Source organism: Pseudopodoces humilis, chromosome 14 (assembly GCF_049639895.1).
Source record: "Pseudopodoces humilis isolate 2021_Gansu_Grassland_sample_001 chromosome 14, ASM4963989v1, whole genome shotgun sequence".
Lineage (NCBI taxonomy): Eukaryota > Metazoa > Chordata > Aves > Passeriformes > Paridae > Pseudopodoces > Pseudopodoces humilis.
Window position 1 is genome coordinate 15480311 of NC_142213.1, and position 24366 is coordinate 15504676.

The 24366-nt window shown below is 36.4% G+C and overlaps 1 long non-coding RNA gene across 2 annotated transcripts in view; it reads right to left on the reverse strand.

Moving 5' to 3' along the window:
• Positions 1–4645: 4645 nt before the first annotated feature.
• LOC148183166 (uncharacterized) overlaps positions 4646–24366 on the reverse strand; it is a 147229-nt gene continuing 127508 nt past the window's right edge. The window contains exons 1-3 of one of the 2 annotated variants that reach the window (XR_015773776.1): positions 19686–19718; positions 7401–7513; positions 4646–5991 (exon numbers count right to left, since the gene is read on the reverse strand). This is a non-coding gene — a long non-coding RNA (uncharacterized LOC148183166). Of the gene's footprint in view, positions 5992–7400; positions 7514–19685; positions 19719–24366 lie in introns of those variants that run through there. The other variant, XR_015773775.1, reaches the window with a different exon arrangement.

Genomic DNA, 24366 nt, shown 5'->3' on the forward strand with positions numbered 1-24366 from the left:
CAAAACATTGAAATAGATTTTGATACAATTTGGAAATACACTCCTCATTAACAGACAAGTATAATTAGAAATTAAAGTAGTAAGAGAGTTCCACATGAAGGTTCTCAAAATAGAGCTAAAATTGATTTTCCAGTTCATCCATCCTGGTCAATAATTTTCACCCATGCCACAAGAGGTGTGGTGTATTGGCACTAATATTCCTTTCTGGGAAAAATCCAAGTTGAGCTGTCTTACTTGGAAAATTGAGTTTGCACGGGGAGGTAACAAACACAGGGAAGAAAATAGAAAATTACAAAGTTGAATTGAGAAAAACACTCATTTGGGTATCTCATTAATGAAAAGGGGGGGAAAATATAAAAGGAAAAATGAGAAAACAAGACCAGAAGCACACTGCAAAATACCAAAATGTAAAACAAAAGCTCCACAAATATCTGTCTTTCACTTGGCTATGAAGAGCCTTGTATAGTTAAATGGAAACAAGACCTACTACAAAGCAAGTGAAAAACCATTCAGTAAAATAGCCAAATGTACCATTACCCCTTTAAAAGACTAAGCCAATTATGGTTAAACCTGCTGTGTTTTTATTTTCAGGCTTCTTCAATTAAGCATAGACAATTTAAAAGGCTTTGGGGGGGGGGGTGTGATAAATGCTTCACAGTAAACTAAGGTATATTCCACTTTTTCCCCTATATATATACAAGTTTTCAAAGGGATACATATAACCTACTTAGAGGTATATCTAGTTATCAGTATTTTTTAAAAAAAAAATTGACCTGTTTCTAACAAATGCCTAACACAGATACTGGAGAAACACATGAAACTAGACAGTTAAAAACTCTCTTGTAACTAATTAAAAGAATAAATTAAGCTCTAATTAGCTTAAAATCTGAGCAGCTCACCTGAGAGAGTTAAAGAAGGCTAAAGGCAAATCTAGATTTTTTAATAGAAGTATGCTAAAGACCACATATTGAAAGAGAAAAAAAAGTCCAAACATTTTAGATGTTTTATCTGGTGAGGAAAAGAAACAGCCTCTCTAAAACATGCTCTGAAGAACACTCTGAAAAAGAAGTAGATTCTAAAAGTATTTCAGATGAAACATCCTCTCTATTTCATATGTTTCTTTCTATCATCATTAGATATTTTTTATTTTTTTTTCCTTATTGCTGAAAATAAAAAGTTACTTTTGCTGACATTAAAACCTTGATTTTACAAACTATTTAATGCACTCTAAGGATACTGTTAAAAGACAGTGGCATGCTGATGTGAGTTGTACAAAGGTCAGTGATTTGGAGGCTCTTTCAGACAATTTGCCAGGATTTTGGCATTTTGTAAGCACACATAGGACAGCTCTCCAGCAAGCTGACCTTGACAGTGAATTGGATAAATAAACCTTCAATTTACCCCCTCCAGCTCGATGCTAGCCCAGCTGATCCCTCTGGAGCCTTCACCTGTCCATATCGTTCAACTGCCTGCAACTTTCAGCTGACGAACATCCACAGCCTTACAGGTTCTGTGACAAACACCATCTAAAAGATAAGGCTTCTGAAAAGTCAAAGTCAATAGTGTTTCCATTGAAAATTTAATGCTGCTTCCATCTTTACCCATCATTCTTCCTACTGTTGCATGTATCCCAGGAGGCACTTCAAGCAAAAGCACTACTCCATAACAGGTAATGACGTGGCATTTAATGATACTGTCCAAAGTGATCCAAGCCCATGGAAAGTAATGTGCACTCATGTACCAGATAAGCACAGCTGAATGTACTAGAACAGCAGTATCTCTCACTGCACTGTCACTAGATACAATGTGACATATGCTCTGCCATTGTACCTGGCTTTTCCTTTTACTTCACCATCAGAGGAAAAGAGCATTTTCAGATACAGAGCACCAAAGTGTTAAGGGAATTCAGTAAAAGGTAGGATAGCAACATATCCATAATTAAGTATTCACAGCCTCTTTAATACTTCAGTGCTCTTGGATTCGCTACTAAAATCTGTGAATTATACCTCATTGAAGAATGTCCTTAATCGACTCTGACATGTTTTATTGGAGGCAGAAAAAATGTTTCAGTATGATAGATAAGGTTAAAAATGTTACCACTCTGATCATTTACTCTAGTGCCTTGCAAAAAACTCCAAAGCCAAAAACCATTTACATCATTCATCTGATGCAATGGAGAAAAAATAGCATTATCTGACAGCCCATTTTAGCTGATGGGACAAAGTGCACATTTTCAATTTTCTGACAAAGTTATGTTGTTTATGTAGATAAGAAAAAGAAGAAGAAGAGGGAAAAAAACCACGACTGTAACATTTCTACCACATGCCATAAGGATCTGAAATTCGAGTTAAACAGCAAAATACCTTGAGACCATGCAGAGCAGAGCATGACAAACAAAAATCACTTTTATGGTTTCAAACCAAATAATACATTACATGTTTTCTACTCTAATAGCAGCGCAGGGTTCTGAGGCAGCCCCAGAACGTTGCAGCAAAGCTCAGCATGACATCTCTATGCATGTGTGAGAGCACTTCCCTCGCTGCAGCGGGACCACGAGGTAGCTCAATAAAAGCTACTGAAATATTTTTAAGTAAACATTTTAACTGAGCTTTTCTTGTATTAATTTTGATACTCTCCAGATATCAATGGCTTCTGCTTACACTACTCACTGCAAAGGGGACAGGAACAGGAATCTCATACATATTCAATTTCTATTATTAGTTTTATTAGAGTGATCCATGACTACGTGGGAAAGTTAGCAAAGAGAAGAAATTGTTTCAACTCGCCGCCAGAGATTTCTCCATGGAACAACATGACACTGGCGGAAAGAGAAGGCTATGAACTTATAGAAGTCTTCAAATAAATAAGCTTTGCATTTAAAACTTACGTGGATAGTCTATATAAGAGAGGGCATGGTTTAAATTCCCTGTGTCGCTTTTTCACCACCAAAAAGAAATTTTTTTTTTTTTTTTTGGACATGCCAATAAAACAAAATTATTGGAAGTATTTTTACTTACTGTGGAACTGACAAGATTATTATTTCAGCACAAATTAGGGAGAGACAGTGTTTACCACAAAAGTAAAATAACCCCATTGCAGTGCATTTTACTACCCATACACCTAAAGGTAAGCACACGTGTGCAGAACTCATTGTGGCTCAATTACCTGAGGCTTTGTGGCACACACCTAAATTACTAAGACATCTATGAGCTGCACCATTACCCATTAGAAACCAAAATGAAAACTTTCAAATAATTGCCTAGGACCTTAATTCTGCATCATGGACAAGGCTTTAAATTAGTACCAGATGCTGGATTTTATTCTTTAAACAACAGTTCTAAGGACAGAGAAAGATTCATCTTCCAAGACTACTCCTGCCTGCAGACAATATGACCCATCTTAATGAGGCTGCTGAATGCTTTATGAGCAATTTCATCCACTAGTTACTATATTCTGGCACCAAAATTGAAATATTCATTTTAAATCTTGCCATTAGGACAGTATTGCTTTCTGCCAAATTTCCAACGCCAATTCTTACATTCAATTGTGATTGAGTGTTTCTCCAGAACCAAACAGATAACAGCAAGGCCTGCCCACGCATCCTGTGTCATAACCAGCTCATTAAGCTCCCTGCTCCCATAGACACCGTTGGGAAAAGAGACACTGGGAAAAGAGTTTCCCATGACCCAGTTATATCCATGCTACCCCAATCAGCTACCTATATCTCTGCTTGTGTGTTTAATCTTTAAAATCTTACTGAATAGAATGGTCCCACCTCTGAGAAACAGGGAGTGGAGGTGAGAGACAAGAAAAATGGAGAATTCAGGGTTTATTTCAAAATTTTGAGGAAAAATATGGCGGCATGCTCAGGAAAAAGTAAAAAGTATATGTTATAAGTATATTGGCATGTCACACTAGGGTCTGCCAGTCACAAACTCATTTTACTGTACTCATTTTACCATACACAGACCTGTGACCTGGGAAAAGCCTCCCAAAAGGCCATTTTTTGAAAACTATGATTTAAAAAAACACATAACAAAGGACAATTTGGAAAACTACAATTTTAAAAGCACCCACGAATTTGAGGAATATGAAAAAAGCTTTCCTACTTTAAGTTTTTTTTCTTGAAGTGTGTGCTTTTGAAGACCAGTTTCCACCCATGAGAATGCTGCATAGACATTTTCAGTGCTGAGACTGTGGCTATGAGAGATACCAAGTGTTCTCCAAATTAACTCTGGAGAGCAAAGCAAGAGGGTCTTTATCTCTTCTTTTCTGGAAAAAATCAACAGACTCGTTTGTAAGGTGATATTTAATTAAAAAAAACAAACAAAAGAAAAAAAAAAACCAAAAACCAACCCTACCCCATACTAAAAAAATAAAATAAGTTGAACAACAAAGTCAGATTTAGAATTCGTGATCTGGAGCTACCTAGAAAATCTTAAGAAAACACACCACAAAGTTACAATTTGACTTGAAATTTCTATATTCTTGATGAATTAATTTTTACACATCAAATTTTTCACCACAGAAAATTATGTATCATTTCTGTCCATGCATCACTGCCATGCATGGAGAAGTTCATTCATCTGTGCTTCAGTTTTTTGCCCTTGAAGTTATTTATTATATATTTTTTATGCATAATAATTGTTCCACTTTTATACATTGTAGGGCTCAGGAGGAAGAAGGAAGGAGGGAAAGAAAGGAAGAAAGAAAATGTACTTTCCTGGTTATTAATTTTCAAACCACTCTTTTTAGAGTAAGATGTTTTGTTTCCCAGGCAGAACGTATGCCTCACTCTATGAAGTGCGAGGTGCTTTTGCTGCCCTAGCTCTGTGTGTGGCTGTGGCCTTAGAAGTCAAGGATAAAAGAAACAAAACTTTTTTTTTTTTTTAATTCTGAAGTGAAAAATCCATTTGATTTCTTTTTGTTTATTGCTGCATTACTTAGGTAATTGCTTGAGTTGAGTCAGACTGACGGCAGGGCTCTGGACCCTCTGACTCCAATCCTTTTGCTTTATTTATTAGTCTCACTTATTAAAAGAATGTCTTGGCTTGTATGATGGGTACTATTCAAGCAGAAGTTAAATCACTTATATTTGCAACCTAAGACTCACAAAGGCTGAGTATACCATGCTAAGTATTCACAAAAATGCTCTAAACCACGAAAATCATAAGCTCAGCCCTAAAAAATGAGATAGTTCAGAAAGGTCTGTGGAGATTTGTAAAACATTTAAGTGAACCAAGCCATAGTAACTTGTACACAAAAGTCATTCCACACAAAAAAGAAAAGTAGCTTCAACAGATATAAAACCTGGCCATGCCTGAGCAGCTCACACGCAATGTGACCTAATTTAGACAGTGAAAGCCAAATTTAGGTTATCCTCTGTTTCTTGGAACAATCCAAAGACCTGTTATTTTAAACAGCCCTGTTTTTTTCAGTATTTTCTAACATTCTCAATAGATATTAAGCTGCTGAGGTGGTGATTCTGTGCAAAAGCAGAGATATCTCACTATCTGTTACCTCAAATGGTGCTGACGTCCTCTTCTAAAACTCAGGATGGCTAAAAATGGAATCTTCCATGAAAATTTTAGATTACAACATAAGTTACAAAAGGAAAGGGCTTCAGCCATTTTTTAAATTTTCACTGATGTTTTAACCTGATGGCCCAGCATAAAACTACACACACAGAGTATTTAAGAAATTCATATGTTCAAACCTTTAACCTTGTCATAAAATTTTCCATTCTTTTCATCACTAATAATCAACATATTTGTTATAATAAGCTATTCACATCCCCAACAACTTCAAAGACAAAGGAGTTGTGGTTAGAGTCATGTGCTGAAAGACAAGACTTCTGGTTGATGTTCCTGGGTTCACATGTCCTTTCTGCCTTTGCCAGATTTCTAGGAATAACTTCCTCGCTCCGATTCTTCCCACTTTTAGTGTCACTTTCTCTTTCAGTCCTGTCCTGTAGCTGAGTTACACGTGGCCCTGGAACAAAGTGAGGTGCACTCCTGTAAGCCACTAGGGATATTCTTAGTGCTGGTTTTTTCCAGCCTATTAGATTTTGTTCTAGTACTGTGCTGGTTGCCTTTAGCAATGCACTGTTTTGGTGTATGACTTGTGTGTTAGCTTGAGGCCACAACAGTGTCAGTGCTCTGTGTCGTTTCCATTTTGTCTCGGGTAGCCCTTGCACTCACTTGAAATAAGTGTGGCCTTTTGCCACTGACAATTGAGAATGTTAGTCCCTATTATGTGAAAAACCTAGGTGCTTAAAGCCAGTAAACTAAATGTTTATTGGGAAAGCATGAAAGGAAGTGAGAGCCTGAGTGAGTTTCATGAGCTCTATTATTAAACAGTGGTGTAGTTTATCAAGGCAAGTTAATCCAAGTAAGACCTTCTCTTCCATTTTCGGATTATTTTCACCAGGCTGCATCCTAGAAATTCTTCTACAACCCTTCTGCTTTGTTATGGAAGTGTTCAGTATTATCACACCCTTGATTTCAGTTCCATTCTTTGCTAATGACCCCCAAGCATCTCCCATGAAGCAAGTCTCTCAGCTGGCACTTCAAAACTTCACAGCACAAATATTCTTCTCCCTCAGCTATTAAATTCCTCTAAAATTCTCATCTCCACTTGCACTGAGTGCTGTAACATTTTCTAGTCTGCTCCTAGGCCCCAGCCCAGATTATTTCCTCAGTACCACTAAATGTTCATCAGTTGTCTCTTCTCTTTTGGCTTCTCCTGCTGTCATTTCATACCTGATTGCCTTCTAACATCTCATATAATGGATATTCTTCTGCTATGTTTCATTTTACCTTTACATTTTAGGATAATCAGAAAGGAGCATCAGCTGCTCACTGTCCACTTAACCTGTTTTGTACCATGAAATTATATCTACACTTTCCATAATCCTGGGAGAGGCCTCCAGCCCTCACCCTGCCCTACAGCACACGGCCACCTGCCCACCTGCACTCAGTGATATAGAAGATATGGACAAAACTTGCTCAATCACAACATCAAAGGATTCCTCTGCCTTTCTCAAAGCATCTTCATTGTGCAGCTCTCTGGCCTCAGAAGTATACTGAAAATTTCTGAGTGTGCTGCCTTCAAACTCCAATTACCATAATTTCATCTCATAATTAATAAAGTAAAAGTAGAAGAAGTAGTGCTTCTGATTTACATAATTAGTATAAAACCCATGCATGGTTCAAACAAAATGCTGAAACCAAATTTTGATACTTGATAGCATAAACCTAAAACCCTTAATCTCTAATTAAATTTAAGATAGTTTGATTTTAAGGACATGGAATATTTTCATAACAGGTGTAAAATTTATGTGGACAAAAATCTATTAAAATACAGAGATACTTTTGGAATAGAAACACAATGTTCCTTACCCAAGTGTGACCATTTCCATTGGAAATGCACATACAGAGCCCTAATTAAATCCTCCTTTGGCATGACAACTCCAAAAAAGAAAACTTTGAAGAGGGGGCTTCACAGGCTTTTCCTGAAAAAGAAAACAGAAAATAAAAAGTATATAAATAAATAAAATCTAAGCACACTTTTGCAAAACTGCAAAAGCCATTTTGACCACCTGGTCTCTAGAATGGATCCCAGGAAAACCAGGTGTGGGCAAATGCTCTGTTTATGAAGAAGAACTCTTCAAAGGAAACAGCTAAAGCTTCGTGGCCATTATGTTATGGGTGAAAACTGATGTGAAATACCTCTTCTTGTCTGTTTGAGGCTATCTACAGTAATACTGCTTTTGAGAGATGACTATTACTGCATTACTGCTGAAGAGCTTGGGGGTATTTCTTGCACAATGCAGGATTTTCACAGGAGGGCCATATCACAGTTTTACACACCTAAAAAGGCAAAGGTGTATTCAGTAGCAAAAAAATGCATTTCAGTTCTAAAAAAGCATTATTTGAAACCACTAGTCATTATCACATCTAAAGTATTTTGTTTCTATTTTAAAGAAATTTTAAAATTGAGTCATTCACTGTTTAGTTTCTCTCCAGTGACAGCACCCAAATTTCTCTTCAAAATTACAGATGCCAAGCTACCACAGAATTCTTATTATTTTAATGTTACAATAACACAGATGATAGTTTTCTAGGAGAAAGATAAAGAGATTACTGAATTCTAAACCTGAGATGGAAACAAGTTTCTTACTTTACATTGTGTCACCCTCACTCCACAGAAAGAGTGATTATAATCTGCAAGGGGGGGCAGTAAAGCCCTCCAGAAGCAAGCCTTTCATAACTTCACCATTTTTCACAGGCAAGTATAATTACAGTTTTGCATAACCATCTAATGAGAGGAAGTCCTTTCTTGCAGTGTTAATAACGGACTTTGCATAACATGCTAACAAAGCAATGGCACTCTATGTAGGTAATGTCATTGTGTAATTAGCATGCTCATAAGATGACTTAAGATTACAGTTTATCTGAATCTAATAACTGCCTATCAGCTGCTTTACCATTCTGTCTTTTTCAATATATCTTTCCTCATGAGTGGTTTGAGTATCCACCCGCCCAGTGCAGAAGCACAGAGGGAATAAAACAAGCCAGTAATGAAACAGAAATAAAAAACTGAGTTTGGGAGCAATGAAATGAATAATCATGAAAAAAAACCTGGCTTTTTCACATACCTAGACCTGTGTTTTAGGACATGGTATCACAAATATCTGTCTTTGCTATTCATTTCATGGTACAACATTTGAAATTATATGAGAGAGGCTAATGGAAATTTTACTGGTCACTTCATACATGGCATAAAAGTGGAAAGTGGGAAGAATTGGACAGGTTTCTAAGCCACTTAACAGGCTGCTTTCACAGGAAATTACCCTTGGTTGGAACACTCAAATTCAGTATTTACCAGAGGCCAGAATCAAGTGCTGGTTGCTTCTCCTCTCCTGTAGCCATAGGCTCTCACAGGCAGAGTAAAGCAGAAGTCATCAGAGTCTGGTAGTACAGCTGGATTAGAAATACCCTTCCCATTTCCACTTGTGCAAATTGGAGCTCAGCAAGTGAGAATACAGAAATAACCAGAAATGCAAGAACTCAACCTGAAACAATGTTTTGCCAATTCACGAATCCCCACAGAGAAAATCCCTTTCTATCCCCTTTTCTCTCTCAGGCTCAAGAAAGAAAGCCAAGTGAATTAAAAAGTAGAGGATGACAGAGGGCAAATTTTGGCTTGGTATGTTCTTTATAGTGTGTACATTTCAGAGCTGGAAGGGAGAGAAGTCAAAGTTGTGGGGACCATAAATATTCAAGGTCCTGAGAAGAGTGAGGACCTGAATGAAGACAAAAAATAGGCAAAGAGTACTCTATATCTCCCAACTTAAAAGCAATTACAAAATACTAAGAAATTACATGTAAAACTTTTCCTTTAAAAAAAGCCCAAAACAATAAAAAATGCGTCTCCCTGAAGTAGTAACTGTAAAACAAATTAAGACATTTCCAAGTATTTGCTAACCTACTTACAGGCATCATTGCTCCCTTGGGCCTTTGTAGCCTTACACCTTCCTTAACGGACTAGCTGAATAGGTAAATGGGTTATATCAGGCCAGGAAATCAATGTGTATACTGTGTTCTCAGCCCCAGATGAGCTTGTCGAAGCCATTTTATTATAGCTGGAGGAGCTGTATTGATCCCACTGTTAACTACTCGGAGGTGGCGAGCAATCCGATGAAGATGCGTCCCGCCGTCCATCCAAATGCTTTCTCCCCTCAATAGCCCTAACAGAGTTAAGTGTCTGCAGATTGAATTAATTTAATGTTTGCTTAATCAAAACTGACTACGCTGGAGCCCAAATTCTATTAATTACTAAAGGAATCACACTAATGCTGTAACATGACGTTAGGCTGGAAAGGGCTTTATTTTACTATGACAAGAGGGAAGAGGGGTCATAGGGAGAGTGGGGGGATAAGTCAGGATGTATTTCATAAAAATACTTATTTCTTTATTTCATATTCCCCAAACAGAGAGAGTTCAGACTTCTCTACTTTTTTCCTGAAACAGGGTTATTGTTAGCCAGCAAAATTTCCCTTTAGTGAACTGACAGGCAGAGCAAGTTTACTACATTCTTGATGATGAGGAAGAAAGAAGTTGCAATATCATCCAGATTTATTTATGCAACAAACACCTTCTCCTGAATGAAACCAGATGCAACTTCTCTAATTTCTTATTTCTATTTAGTCCTAAGGTTCATATAATTGTTTTCTTAAAGACTGTCAGAAGTAATCTCTTCTTCACTGTCTAATAAGAAAAAAAATTTCCCAAATTTTCCATACACGACAGCAAGGGCCTACAAGTAAAGGGAGATAATAAAGCACTGTTTGACACAAACTTAACTAAAATACTTTCAACAATATTATCTAGAACTTCAGCCTATGCATGTGCTGGATTCAAATGCTCATGGAACATTTACCAGAGAAGCACAGGTAAGATTTACAGGTAACTTTTCCCTAGGAAAAGCTTAAAAAACAAGGATAAGTGCATAGTGTTTTGCTCTATCAGGTGTTCCTGATCATTTAAAAATCCATCACATCAAGTATTTCATGGAGGGAAGATCTCTCTTTAGCTGGTTTTTTCCCTTTTCCACCCAAAAGTACTTACTTCATACAGCACTTCATGGTGCTGCATTTTCTTAAGCTAATTTTGGTGTTAAATTATCTTTTTTCATTTGCAACACCAGGTGAGTTTGTTTTCTTTTTCTCTTTCTAAATAGTCTATAGATGAAAAGAGTAAGTTTTGTATGGGAGCAAAATAATTTTGATTTGATTAATACAGCTGTATGCTTACAGAGCACACACTGAGTGTTAAAGAACAAACAGTAGCCAACTGCACAGATTAGCTACATATGAAACATATGTCCTGCAACAACGATTTTATTTCAAAGAGAAGAACAGTCTGTGCTCTTTTCTTACACTCTAATTTACCTATTCATTTATGCTATAAAATACATTCCTGATTACTACTTTTGTTATGAAAAAGTTTTGAATTTTTTTTTCACAGACCTAGAGAGATATCAAAGCAAAATAATTATAAGAAAAAAATCTTCTCTCTGCCTCTCATTATCTTCATTACTATTATTTTAACTTAATGTCAGTCTTGACTTCAAGAATTTCTAAACTACATTTTAATCTGAGCAGAGAAGTTTTGTGCAATCATATCAAAACCTAGAAATACTACTCAAAATATTGTTCAGTAAGTAAGAAGACCTGTGGCCCACTGCCTGTAGTGCAAAGCTAAAGCAGATCCCAGAAAGGCAGGAACTTTCTAGAACTAATCAGAAGGTAAAGAGAAAACAGGAACAAAGTGTGCAGACCTGGGCAGACAACATCCATTTTCCACTTCAAGGGTCATAAACTGCATTTTGGGAGCTGAGAAATTAGTTTTCTCACTTCTGTTAAAAGTCTTTGCGATGACATCAGAAAGAGTTCTGCTGAAAAGATTTTGGTGTAGTCATTACCACTGTGTTTTAGAGGAATTGAACCACAAATTCAAAACTACCTGGGTGCTAAACACTGGCTAAAACATTCTGAAAGCCAAACTTACACCCACAAAAAGGGATTCAACTTGGAGTCATATTTGAAAAGGACGCCTTTGGAGTTGCTGAACTTTGTGCTGCATCAAATCTTCATTACACATTGCGAAGGAGAAAACTTTATACATAAAAATATTTAAAATAAATAAAAAAAACCTAACAAAAACAACCTGCAATAAGACTGTCTCATCTGAGAGCAAATGGGAGAATTCATTTTCTGGCCCATGTACATATGAAACATAATTTCTTCCCTCTATTCTTTGACTGTTACTGGGATTTTTGATGTGGACAGTCCTTCAAGATGAGGATCCTTTTCAGCTTAAAAGCTATTACCTTATTAAATATCATAAATGAGTTTGAGGAAAAGAAGCAAAGCCTGTGGTTGTTACAAGAATTATAACTGATGAGTGAAGGTGCTAAAAGTGCTAAGATACATTTTGAGGCTATTGTAAGCATTTATACTGTACTTAAATTTCAGCTCATATATTTATTTAATGCAAACCAAAATTCTCATCTTGCTTCTCAGATAAGAATATTCCTTTTGCTAAATGATCATTTTCCATTGAAGTGTAATGTTTGAAATCTGCATTTCATGTCAGAGGTGGCTGATCTACAGAGGGAGCAGTGAAACTCAGTGTAATGAAATATTGTTTTTTACAAGCCATACTTCTGCACAACATCAAGATCATTCTGGGTTAAAACACCAATAAAATGAAAAATTCTCATTACAATTGATTCAAACATGTCAAAATGCATTTTACCTTAATCAAACTACCCTGCCCTTCACTTTTCAAACATTTCTAAAACATAAATTATATCTCTCATTACAGAAAGAAACAAAACTGGCTGCTTTAAACCATAATCATTGCAAATTGCAGCACTGACACCTCTGAATTAAAATTGCAGGAGAATTCACATTTAGGTTGTTTGAACCACTATCTACAGTCATTTGACATATTATAGGATCAGAATAATTTTAAGACGAATATAATATTCTTCCCCATGTATTTCATTAGTGAGGATCATTTGGATAAAAACAGAGCTCTATTTTTGAAGTCCACTGACTTGCCAGAGATAACTGTTAAGAGTTCAGTGTTTGTGGTATAACAAGCTCTGAATGACAGTGTTCTCTCCTATTTCTCAAGAGTACAGCTTTGTCATCTACCACTGTGATCCCAACAAAGAAAAATCCAGATGTCTGCAAATTAAAGGAGAGCTGGATGACATTCTGCTGTTAATGCTCAGCATACATAAATCACTGTAATAAGAGGAGATTGTTATATTAACCTTTGTCATGCAATTTTCTTTTTCTCTGTAAGAAATAGGAAAAACAACAAATTAGGTGGCACAATAATTCTATTTTGAAGCAGAATGGTGCAGAGAACTTTTATCCCCTTGCCAGTCACATGATTCCCACTTACCTGGAATTTTATATGTGCCCTATAAGAAGTTAATATTATGCACACATACTTCACTTCAATTGGTATATTGCTAGATAGATGGAAAACATCTTACAAATAAATCATAATTCTAAAAGAATAGGTTCTGGTAGACAAGAAGCCATGAAATTCAACATTTTCCCTACCAAAAAAATCCATCTTATGGTCACTTAAATGCTTTAAAGTTCCCTCCATCACTTATCATATGTGGGAAATGGGATATTAAAAATTCCATGTATTAAAAGTGAATATACAATGTCTGTGTCAGTGCACCACCCCAGCTGCTGCAATGTAAGAATATCTTCACACAAGGGAGATGGTGGGATTTGAACACCCACCTCAGTGGAACCCCAGGAAAGAATTAATGTGTCCCATTGAAGAGACCCAGCAGTATTTTCGGTCTCTGGTGTACAGAACACCAGAGTGTGCATTATGTGTAACAAATGCATAGTGTGCAAGATAAATGCTGAAAACTCATCCTCATGCCACAGACCTGCCATTCCTCTAAAACATTTTGTTTTGAAAAGTTCCAATTATAAATAAATAAATAACTAGTGTTCTAACCAAATAAACAAATAAATAAATAGGTGCTCAGATGAGCTGCCTCAACTGAGGGATTTGGTGGCATGAGAAGCATCCTGGCAGCCACCCTGGCTCCTGGGGGTTTTGCTGCAAGTCTCATCACTCTCTCACAAACTCTCTTCAAGAGCATTATACAGACATGCTGGGTGAATAGAAAGGTTTGAGCTTTCCAAGTTTAAAAAAGGACATTTGCAATCAAATAGCTTCAAAGGAAGATTCAAACTGGTTTTTGAGCTCTTCTGCAGTAAGCAAGAGGATAATTAGAACACCTATGTGAAATAAAATAGGAAAATGTAATCATTTGGAATGATTTTTGCATCATTTCAGCACATCCATATTTCACAAAGTACTAAGTGAAAATAAATGTTAAAGAACCCATATAACCTAACCCTCACAACAGAGTACAGATAGACAAATCTAATGTATTAACAACATAAAAAATCCCCAAGGTTTGCTCTAGCCCAGTTCATGTTCCCTAGCTTGATTCATAGTAATTCCTTTTATAAAATTATTTCAACTGCATATCAAACTTGCTTTCTTTTCCCTCATACAGTCACTTAGTCACTTCAGAAGAGTCCTAGAACATACCAAAATTAACATACAAGTAAACTTTTTTAAAAATATTAAGGGGAAGGGCACTCTGGAAAACTCTTCAGTTTATTTTTTGCAACAGAAGAAGCATCTATGAATCTAAGTACAATTTCAGAAAATTAGACACACAGTTGATGGTTTCAGTATGTTTGGAAATAAGTTGCACATTCCCAAGGAAATATGGGCTTTACCTGAGGACAATATTGTATGATACTGTCACACTAATTCTTCTGTGGGAAGGATGACAAAAGTATTATGAACACATTCCCATGCTGCAAAGGTTGAAGGATGGCTATAAACCACTGCAGTAACATTTCTGTTGTCTTTCCCATGTCAAAGACCCCAACTCCTGCAGAATGCCACCAAATCCAAAATCAAAAAGCTTCCCTAAAGTCAGAGTTCACATTCTTAAAGGACTGCCTGAGTTGTTGCTGCACCCAAAGCCAATAAAATTACTGCTTATATAATAATTACAGACCACATGGATCCACACTTTTAGATTTTTTTTCTAGATTTTTTTTCTCTGAAAAATAAACACAAAGGAAGTTATTTCAAGAAAATCAGGGAATATGTTTGAGATTCTACTCAACACCATTAACCATGGATTAAAAAACCAAAACACCACACCAACAACAGTACAAATAAGGAGTTGAGATAGTATTCCTAAATTTACCTTGATGGGTACTTTCCACATGGATGGTAAGCTGACGGGCAGCTGCAGTACAACAGGAGCCAGTGACAGTGTGCAAGCTCCCAATTCTGGCCTTAGCTTTCCATAAAGATAAATGCAAACAGGTGGGATACATCTGCTCAAATACACTGGAATTTTTATTTACTTTCTTTTTACTGTAGCCATGATACCAAATAGTGGTTTAGTGTATATCATTGATTTTTCTGACATATTTTCTCCTGAAATTTATTTTTCAAGATATGAGTTGCAGCAATTTTTTTCCACTTTTCCCACAGTCTTATTTGCAGGATGCATAATGTACTTTATTTTCATGATAAGGGAAGTGTAAAAGGGAAAAAATGAAAGAAAATTTGAAAAATATTTTTTCTCACATGATCCTCTGAGACTACAACTTCTTGTTGCAGTCAGAAATTGCATCAGCAAGCTGGGCTTGCATCTGAGCTGTCCCTCTGGAGCCAGAAGGGGAAACAAGGAAAAGAAAACAAGGAAAAGGAAACAGCAGAAGAAGGAGAGAGCTGTGCAGCAATTCCACATGAGCAGGACTGCTCAGTGCCATAGAAAAGGCGAGTTTGCCACCACCATTAAAGTCATTCTCACTGAGTTTGGCTTCCCAGGCTAGAGTGGTGGTAAGTATCAAGACTTAATTTACTGAAAGCTCTAAATATTTTATTTTCTCTTCCCATTCCCCAGTTCACACTTCTTCATGCTTTCACACACAAACAATCCAAGCTTTTTTATTCACCCTACTGTAGAATTGTTCAGGAGAATCAGGGATGCATTCACCATGAGACCGGCCTTGCACACTGTCAAATTTCAGAATATAAGACATTTTTAGCTGCAAACCAATGTTTTCTAACCAGAACAAAAGGCAGACCTTTAATTCTAAGCCTGTCTTAGTCTCAGTGACTTTGAGGTTCCCAACATTTCAGCCCATGTTTTCATCTGCACTCCTGCAACTTAAGAGGTAAAAGAGGCACCAAGTAAGGAACAGCAATGAATCTCAGAGAAAGAGTTTCCAGACTAAGAATTAGGTTGTTCTTTTATGGTTTCTTTGTTGTTCTACTTAGAAATACTTGAAAAAAATCAGTTTGCAATTTGCAGCTGCATGATTTCACAGTTATTATTATTAACTCAGAGAAGTTTCTCAGCTCTGTGCTCAGCCCCACACACAAGTTCATTTAATGTTCTGAACTCAGTTTGCAAAAGATTGGTCCTCTAAAACTGCAGACAAAAAACCAGTAATGTTAATGAGACAAAAACAGCCCATGCAATCTCTCCCATGATTTTTTTTTTTTTGTAACATTTATATCATTTTCATCACCACAATCTCTTTAAAAAGGAAACATTTCAGATCTGAAGGCACATAAAACTATTTGGAAAGGTTTTTCCTAGAAAATTCAATATAGACCAGGAGTATAATTCATTCTTTTTAAATTATGTTTTTCTCAGTCTCCATCACTCCTTTGTGTTCAAGTCACAAACAATGAAGATGAGGAAGAAGGAAATTTGTACTATTTAAGAACTGATAAAAAAACAAACAAAAAAGAGATTTTGGGAAGACAACCAAAACACCAAACTCCATTGCACTTGATTATAACCACACTCCTTAGGTTACTACAAGGCATAGGTCAGGGGAAGCCAATAGAACTGGAGTACTTTAATTCAAAAGAATCATAATTCATATATCTAATCCCACCATTTTAGTCCAGCCATTCAAAACTGCATGTTCTGTCAGTTTGCAGTATACACATTTCTGCACAGTTCCCTACAGGATCAGTAAAGGAGAAACACCCTTGCATCATTTACCACGACCTTCCCTTTAAACATAAAAATTCTCCTTTCTTCTGTGCTGCATATTAATTTATAATAGTGAGACAACAGTATCAGCTGTCCATTTAAGTTATTTTAGGTTAGTTTACAGCCCAGTCCTTGAAACTCTATCTTTTAAATATCTCAAACATGTATATACTGTGTTCTGAAGAGCTTTCATGGAGAATGTTTATTAGTCACTTTGATCTAATTCATCACAGAAGAAACCGTCTTAAAGTACATAATGTTCTCCTAAGTGACACATGCTGAAGCTGTTATCCTACTTTTAACCCGTGCTTTCAAGGATCTGAACCCGGCCTTACGTCGTCTAAAACTTAATTAAAAGAATGCTGTCAATATCAATGTCAAAGTAACTTGTCACCCTATGAATGAGAGCCTCAGTCGATTTTTCAAACTGTGCCAAACTTTCGAAGGGCTCTTTCACTTTATAAATCAACTAGCAGCTTAGAATATCCTGGCAGCACCTTCAAGGAACGAATCAAAATGACAGGAAAAGAGGGGATAACAATCAAAGCTTGACTGAATACAGGTGTTTGAGTTTACAGACGAACCACAAATGCCTGGATCTTTGACAGCTGTTGATGTTATCAGTTATGTGCAGCTATTATTGGCTCCGGTCTTAGGGGCTGTAAGGCCTTTCCCTTAGCAACATCTCTGTGGCTGATAACATTTGGCTGAACTTTCAGATCTTAACCTCCCTTCTGACTCTTTGCAGTCAAACCCGCCTAAACTGATCAGAGGAAGAGACACGCAGTGGGAAGACAAGTAAAATATTATTGACTGGACTGTTTCATGTCTATTAGGAAGAAAGAGCAAGGGAGGGGAGAGCTTTCCAACTTGACAGGCTTCAAGATAATCAGGGAAGGAATCAAGGCAACAGAGTAACCCTTAGAAAAGTAAGAAAGCAATGGCTTATGAGAGGTCATTGTTCTATACAAGGAACAACCACGGGGTGATATTTTATTAGGCTCCAATCTGAGTTCCCCCATTTTAGTACTTGCATTTTTCAGTGCTGCCACTTAATAGGCCTAGAGCAATTTTATGGCACGCAATACAGTATTAGAGCTACTTAAGTTTTCAGCTTTACTTAAAGCATACACAGATGAGTAAATTGTTGATTCTCATCAGATCAAACTGTGCTCCTGAGCATGTTCAGAAGAGTCATGTTTTTAAGCAGTTTTTAAATTCTGATTTGGCACTTGTTATCAGTGTTTTCCTGGGCAAACTTTCCCCCATTCCACGAGCAGAAGCCAGGCAAAAGCAAACTTCAATAAACAGCATGAGCATATTTGTGAGGTTCTTTCACTGGCAATGGCAGTTTTTCTGCAGAGCTAGATGAACTATTCAAAACTCTGTGTTCCTCCCAAGTAAACCCAGGAAGTTCTCTACACATGCAAAACATCAATCTGATGACCAGATCAAGCTCATCATTTTAAGATCAATAAATTACTAACCCAATGAATTAGCAATATAACACATGGGGCTCTCTGATCTCTTCCAGGGATATAAAAGCAGCCCCAGAAACTTGCACAGCATCACATAAAATCATGGTTTGGACCCAATACTCCAAAAGATCTTGCTCCTCTCTGGAGCAGCACTCAGGTATTAACATTGCTCATGAGCAGGAGCACTTCATTTGGGCTCTTTACAACACCTTTCTCCTTTAGAAATTTTAGGAGGGTGCCACTCATGACACACTGGTTTGGGGGTTCTTCAGGATTTTCACATTAAGTATTTCTCAATAAGTAATCCACCTTTTTAATAGTATATGCTTTGATCTTAATTGTGTAATATTTTTTGCCAAACACACTGTAAATCCCACAGGAGAACCCTGCTGAACGCAGTATGTGTTATTGTCATGCCATATCACACAGCACAGATCATTAAGTGACATCCATCTGACAGTAACAATAATAATTAAACAATGGGAGGAAAAGACAGAACTGAAGACGGTGTTACAAAAATAAAAAAGGACTTGAGAATTATGCTGCACGATATTTACAAGAAGGAAATCCTTTTGATTAATATCTTTTGAAACAAAACAGTGATGTTACACATGAGTTTCATCCCCAAATGCAAACTCAGAGGTGTAGATTGCATCTATAGATCAGGCCCAGCTACACAGAAATTATGAGAGGTACCACGACCTATATTAGCAGACTGACATTATACTATTTTATGAATAAAAATCAAGAAATAATAAGTCCAGTTTATCTTTTTAAAGCAATTTAAGAATTTAAATACTATTACAGGTTAAGTTTATAATTCTGTTTTTAAAAATCGTGTTCAGCCATAAAGATGTCACCATTTTAACCATCAAGTAAAGGTCACATCGGCATTCAGGACACAACTTAACTACTCTTTTTCATGCTTTGACTCTGAATCTTTGCATCTGCACTTACTTGGAGGTAACTGCTAGAATCATAATCATATATTTAAATTAGTCACTAGGAGAAAATTAGAATGTTTTGGAAGAAAATTAGAACTGAATGTTTCAAGAATTCATAATATTCCTTAGACTTTTTTTTCATATACATCTTCCTCATAATGCCTACACAGAGAAAGGACCAACCCTCAGGAAGACATTCAGGGGTACACATATTAATCAATGCTATAACATTCAGTCAGAAGGTAAACTGGGAAGAGTGACAAATTACACAAATTAATTACTGAATTGTGAACACCTTAAAAATTCACAAAAAAAGCCTCACCTAAATAGTAGCCATAGAACCTAGAACAATGCTAATTAATGCAAATAGCCCAGACATTCATGAGTATATTGAAAATGCACAAATAAAAAAAAGAGATTGCTTTAGCATCTCTCTATATACATATCTCAGAATATATTCTCAATATTAGCCACAATATATTATATTGTTGAATAGTATAACATATTATATTACCATCAAATACTATAATATTATTAGGAAAATAAAATTAAAAGGTCAGTAAAGCCAAGGAATTTATGACAAACATCATCATACACTGACCCTAATTCCCCACCTCTGTAGCACAGCAGTTGGGACCAAACCCTTAACCCACTTTTATATTTTTCCCAGCTCCTGAAATTAGCTGGCACCTGGGTTTTCCAACTTCCACACCACCTGCAGCAGCCCTTTTTAGGTCATGCACCAGCAAGTGCATGTGCTGCTCAGAACACTGCCTGCCCCACACCTGATCTGCATTGGGATCCCACAGCAGAAACTCTTCCAGCCCTTACCAGACCCAAACTGAGCACAAGGACTGGAGCAGCAAACTCTGATGGGAGATGTGTTTGTCACAAAGTGAAAGGCATATGGTACACAGTCAAATCAATTTCATTTGTCATCACTTTTGGTACCTTCATTTTAGTGTTTGAAAAGTTCAGGTTGCAGTTAAACAGCTGATTTGGCTACAAAAAGTAGAATTTGGAAAAAGGGGTTCTATCTCAGGAAACAGAAATTGTAACACTTATCTATGGCTCATGAGAAATTTCAGAACTATCCCTACTATATTTATGTGATCATTTTGATAAAGTTACATGAGCTCTTGCCTAGGAAACTGATATAAATATATTTTACAGTGTGATTTTTTTTTATCAAGAAGCCCTTAAAGAACAACAGCCAAAGACAAAATTGAAGTTCTTTTTAGGTTGGAATTGTGATTTTATGAGGCACATACTTCTCTTGTTACTTGCAAAAAAAAATAATCCATATTTATGTGAGGAGAGTGAAATTTATGATATTCATGTTCCCAATATACTTTTGTATTGCTGATTTTTTGAATGCTGAATTTCTCCTTCACATCTTAAGAAAGGATTTATAACCCCTCAAAATGTCTAAAATGTCTAAAGAAAACAAGGTTTTCAAGGTAAAGATGCACATACTTCTCTCTAGCTTCACTTATAACATTTGGGTTTTTCCCCCCACATTCTCTAAAAACAGCTCTGTCCTTTCTGGATGCCTTAAGTCCAAAAACTGCAACATCACTGCCCACACCACCAGTTTTACTGATTGATGATCAGCCTGTTGGTACCTCAAAAATCATTTGACCATTTTTTAAATCTCTTTCCTCAAACTTCAGTCCAAACAAGTCATTTTTCACATACAGACTATTACCCCAGCCTTAAATATACCAGTTAAATTTGAATTTCAGAAGAGGATTCCGGTTACAACTTTAACTACAGAGAGGCCATCCTCCCTTCTTACTACTTTTATCCTTAAGTCAGCAGCATTTAGGACAGCACTTCTGGTTAGAGCTCATTTGTACACTGCAACATCGTTATGAAAGCCTTTTATCCTCAATCATTCAACCAATCCAAAAATGGAGAAACGTCTTCAAGAAACAAGCCCTAATAAATCTTTTTCATTTCCTTTTAATTTTAGGCAGATAAATGTTACACATCCTGATTTGAAGGCTCTCTGGATACGAAATCACTCTGTAAAAACTCAAATAGAATTTAACCCTATTGTAGCTAACTCAGACCTCCTTTTACATTCAGATGCTGGGTTTAAAAGCTCAGGACCAAAAAATTAAAAGACACAGTGTAATTAATGACAAAAGGGGCTTGTAATATTTAACAGAATTAATTTAATCCTCTTCTACCACACATTGGAACAGTCTGACCTCTGACACAAGATCATCTTCCCAGTCATAATTTGCAAAAATCAATGATAAGGCCTGTATATGTTACATTATTTTGGGAAGAATCTTGACTACTGAAGGAAGATATGAGAATACCTCCTGAAAAACTAAGATTATAGTGTAATGTCAACAGTAACGTCCTTAAGCAGTTGGGTCTTTCACCAGAAGAATTTCAGGAGACAGAGTAACCAAAGTAAATGTAACTACTGAAGATGCAATGCACAGTTCAAAGAAAAATGTTTGGTCCTGTCCCACAAAACACAATCAAGCAACAGCAAGATTACAGTGGTCCTAGAGTGAAGCAATTCCCTTTTCCAATTTCATTCACTTTTCAGTGAAAAAAGGAATAAAGACTATTTTTAAAAATTTTAGTGAAGGAACCAGGGAAACAACTCCATTTTTATGTTCCACTTTTACTTAAGAAGGTGTTGAAAAAGGTTAAACAATGGAGGACAACAGTACTGAAATCTTACTTTCTGTTATTCCTCTATTTACTTTTTCTAATGAAAGGTGAAAATTACGATTGAATCGACAACATTCTCACACTATTCAAACTTAAATATTTCACCATTTCACTTGGATAACAGAAACACCTTTTTTTCCTCACAGAAGGTAAGGTGACAAACTATTGGTGCTGCCTCTGATGGTGTCTGTGATAGTAGACTAATCTCTACCATCAGTTAAGTGATTGCCATTAAAATCTTTATTAGCAATTAGCATTACTGCTTGGGTTTCAGTTTTGCCTCTACTTACTGAAGAAAGCAGGGAAAGGCAGCAGTCCAGTGAATGCCAGTGGATTTAAATGGAATATCAATTACAGAAAAAGGTAAACATTGCAATGGCCCAACTTTGTATATATGAGCAAGTTAATGGATAGGAAATCTGTGACGGAGAAAAATCTGGCCTATTTTGTTTTAGGGGGTGAATTTTCTTCTACAACACTATTATTCATTTCACTTCTACAACAGACATTTTCTCTATTCATTTTTCCCACCTCATGAAAGCTAATGTTGAATTACCAAAGCTATGATCGTCAGATACATGCAAAACCCAGCCAAATAAAGTCACCTTGCTACACATATCTACCAAGTCCTATGGTTTCAAATCTTTGCAAGTACAAATGTAGTCCTTGTGTGCATGGGCAAAAGTGATGGATATTTCCTATACCAAATACAGAAAAAGTTACATCAGATCTAAGAGGACTGTTCCCTATTTCTGTGGATTATAAATTTCATTTTAAGCTATTGAAATGCTGTTTAAAATTATCTTGGGTCAGTTTTAAATTGTGCTTCATTGTCAAAAATATACATTTCTTGCAAGTTGACCTGTCTCAAAAGAGGAGTTTCTTCTTTTTTCTATATTCTATCCCTGTGCAAGACACACACACCAGGATGCACCATGTAGTTTTTCCTAGTTTCTGAATTCCAGTTAGTGTTACAACATTGTATGCTACAATGGGAGAAATGAAATCTACAATTCCCAGATGATTTTATACAGAAATTCAAACTACTGGAATGAGTGATAGAAAATAGGGCTCTTAGGATCGACTGCTTTATTCCTACACACACATTGACCTTCCCATGCAAGCTGTGACCTCACAAGTGCCCTGAAGGTCTGCATGGCATGGTCTCCAGGTGTGCCAAAGCACAGGTCACACAACTGCACTTCAAGAGGAAATTTTATGTATAACTTCTTAATGTAATTGATAACAAGAAAAGAATTTGGATTTACAAAGGATTACTTATTCAGAAAAGCATGTTGTTACTTAAAGCTGCAGTAAAAATCTATTCTGAAATAATAACCAATTCTACACTTTTTCTGTCCCCCAGATTTCATGCTTATATAGATCTTAACATGGTTATGCAATCATCTGGCCAGCATCACCCTCTGGATAGCAACAAGGTCCTCTCCAACCCTTTGGCTGCTATCATGTATGCAGAAGTTAAATGCACAGATGAAAAAAATTTGTCTCAATTTCATATTTCTGCAAAATGGTAATTTTGTACTTAAAATGTACAAGATGGATGTTCATAAATATAGGCTGAAAGCCTAAATTATACTTGGTCATAATTTATGTAGCACAGTCCCAAAGAGATACAAAAAAGGCAGAGCATAATTTATCTGTTGGAATCAGAGATAGCTTTACTAAAACTCCCATTTATTCTATCCCCCATAGTCTTACCCAGCCTTTGTCCTTAGGGCGCATTCTATTTAAGCTTTCCATATTGCTGTTTGATCACATATCGTAGCCTATAATTTCTCTATCATCTGGAGCAAATTCAGCCCACAAAAATTATGATCTCCCAGATAGCAAACACTGCATTTCTAAGATACAAAGTATTTATATCAATACAAAACTATTTGCATGTAAAATGTCTGTCAGGGGAACACGCACTTTAATTTTGAGTGCAATTCTATTAGAACAAAGGTACCCAATGCTTTGAGAGTGGTTTCACTGTAAAGAACCTAAAAAGAGAAATAGGATGTGATGAATATATCAGGCACAGTTCTCTCCATGGAAATCTCATGTAATCTCACCAAAGTCAATGGGACTAACCATGGCTCATGCCAAACCTGAATTTATGCTCATTTTCTAAAATATAGTATTTCATTTATGACTATAAAGAGGTTTAAAAACAAGAATGAAATGGAAGTCTGATATGGCACATGTAGAAAAAGCCTGCAATTATTCTGTCTAGCAATAGTTTTTCCAAACACACTTTGACGTAGCAAATTAGCTCAAAACTCAAATCAGAAATATCCACGTCAATTAAGAAAAAACTCTTTAGCTCTAATACTTCATTCTTGGTTTTCTTACTCTGTCAGAACTGGTCAGGACCTCTTTGTATGGAGGCTATAGAAAACATCTTGATTTTGCACCAACTTTATTTTTTCAAATAAATCCAGAGATTGTTTTTACCTTGTTTGCATTGAACCAATATCTTGGAATGTTGACAAACAATGGGGCTGCCACAGCTGACAGTGCCAAACTTGCAATGAGATAAAATGTGGTTGCACTGACTTGGGCTCATTAAATATTTCCATGGT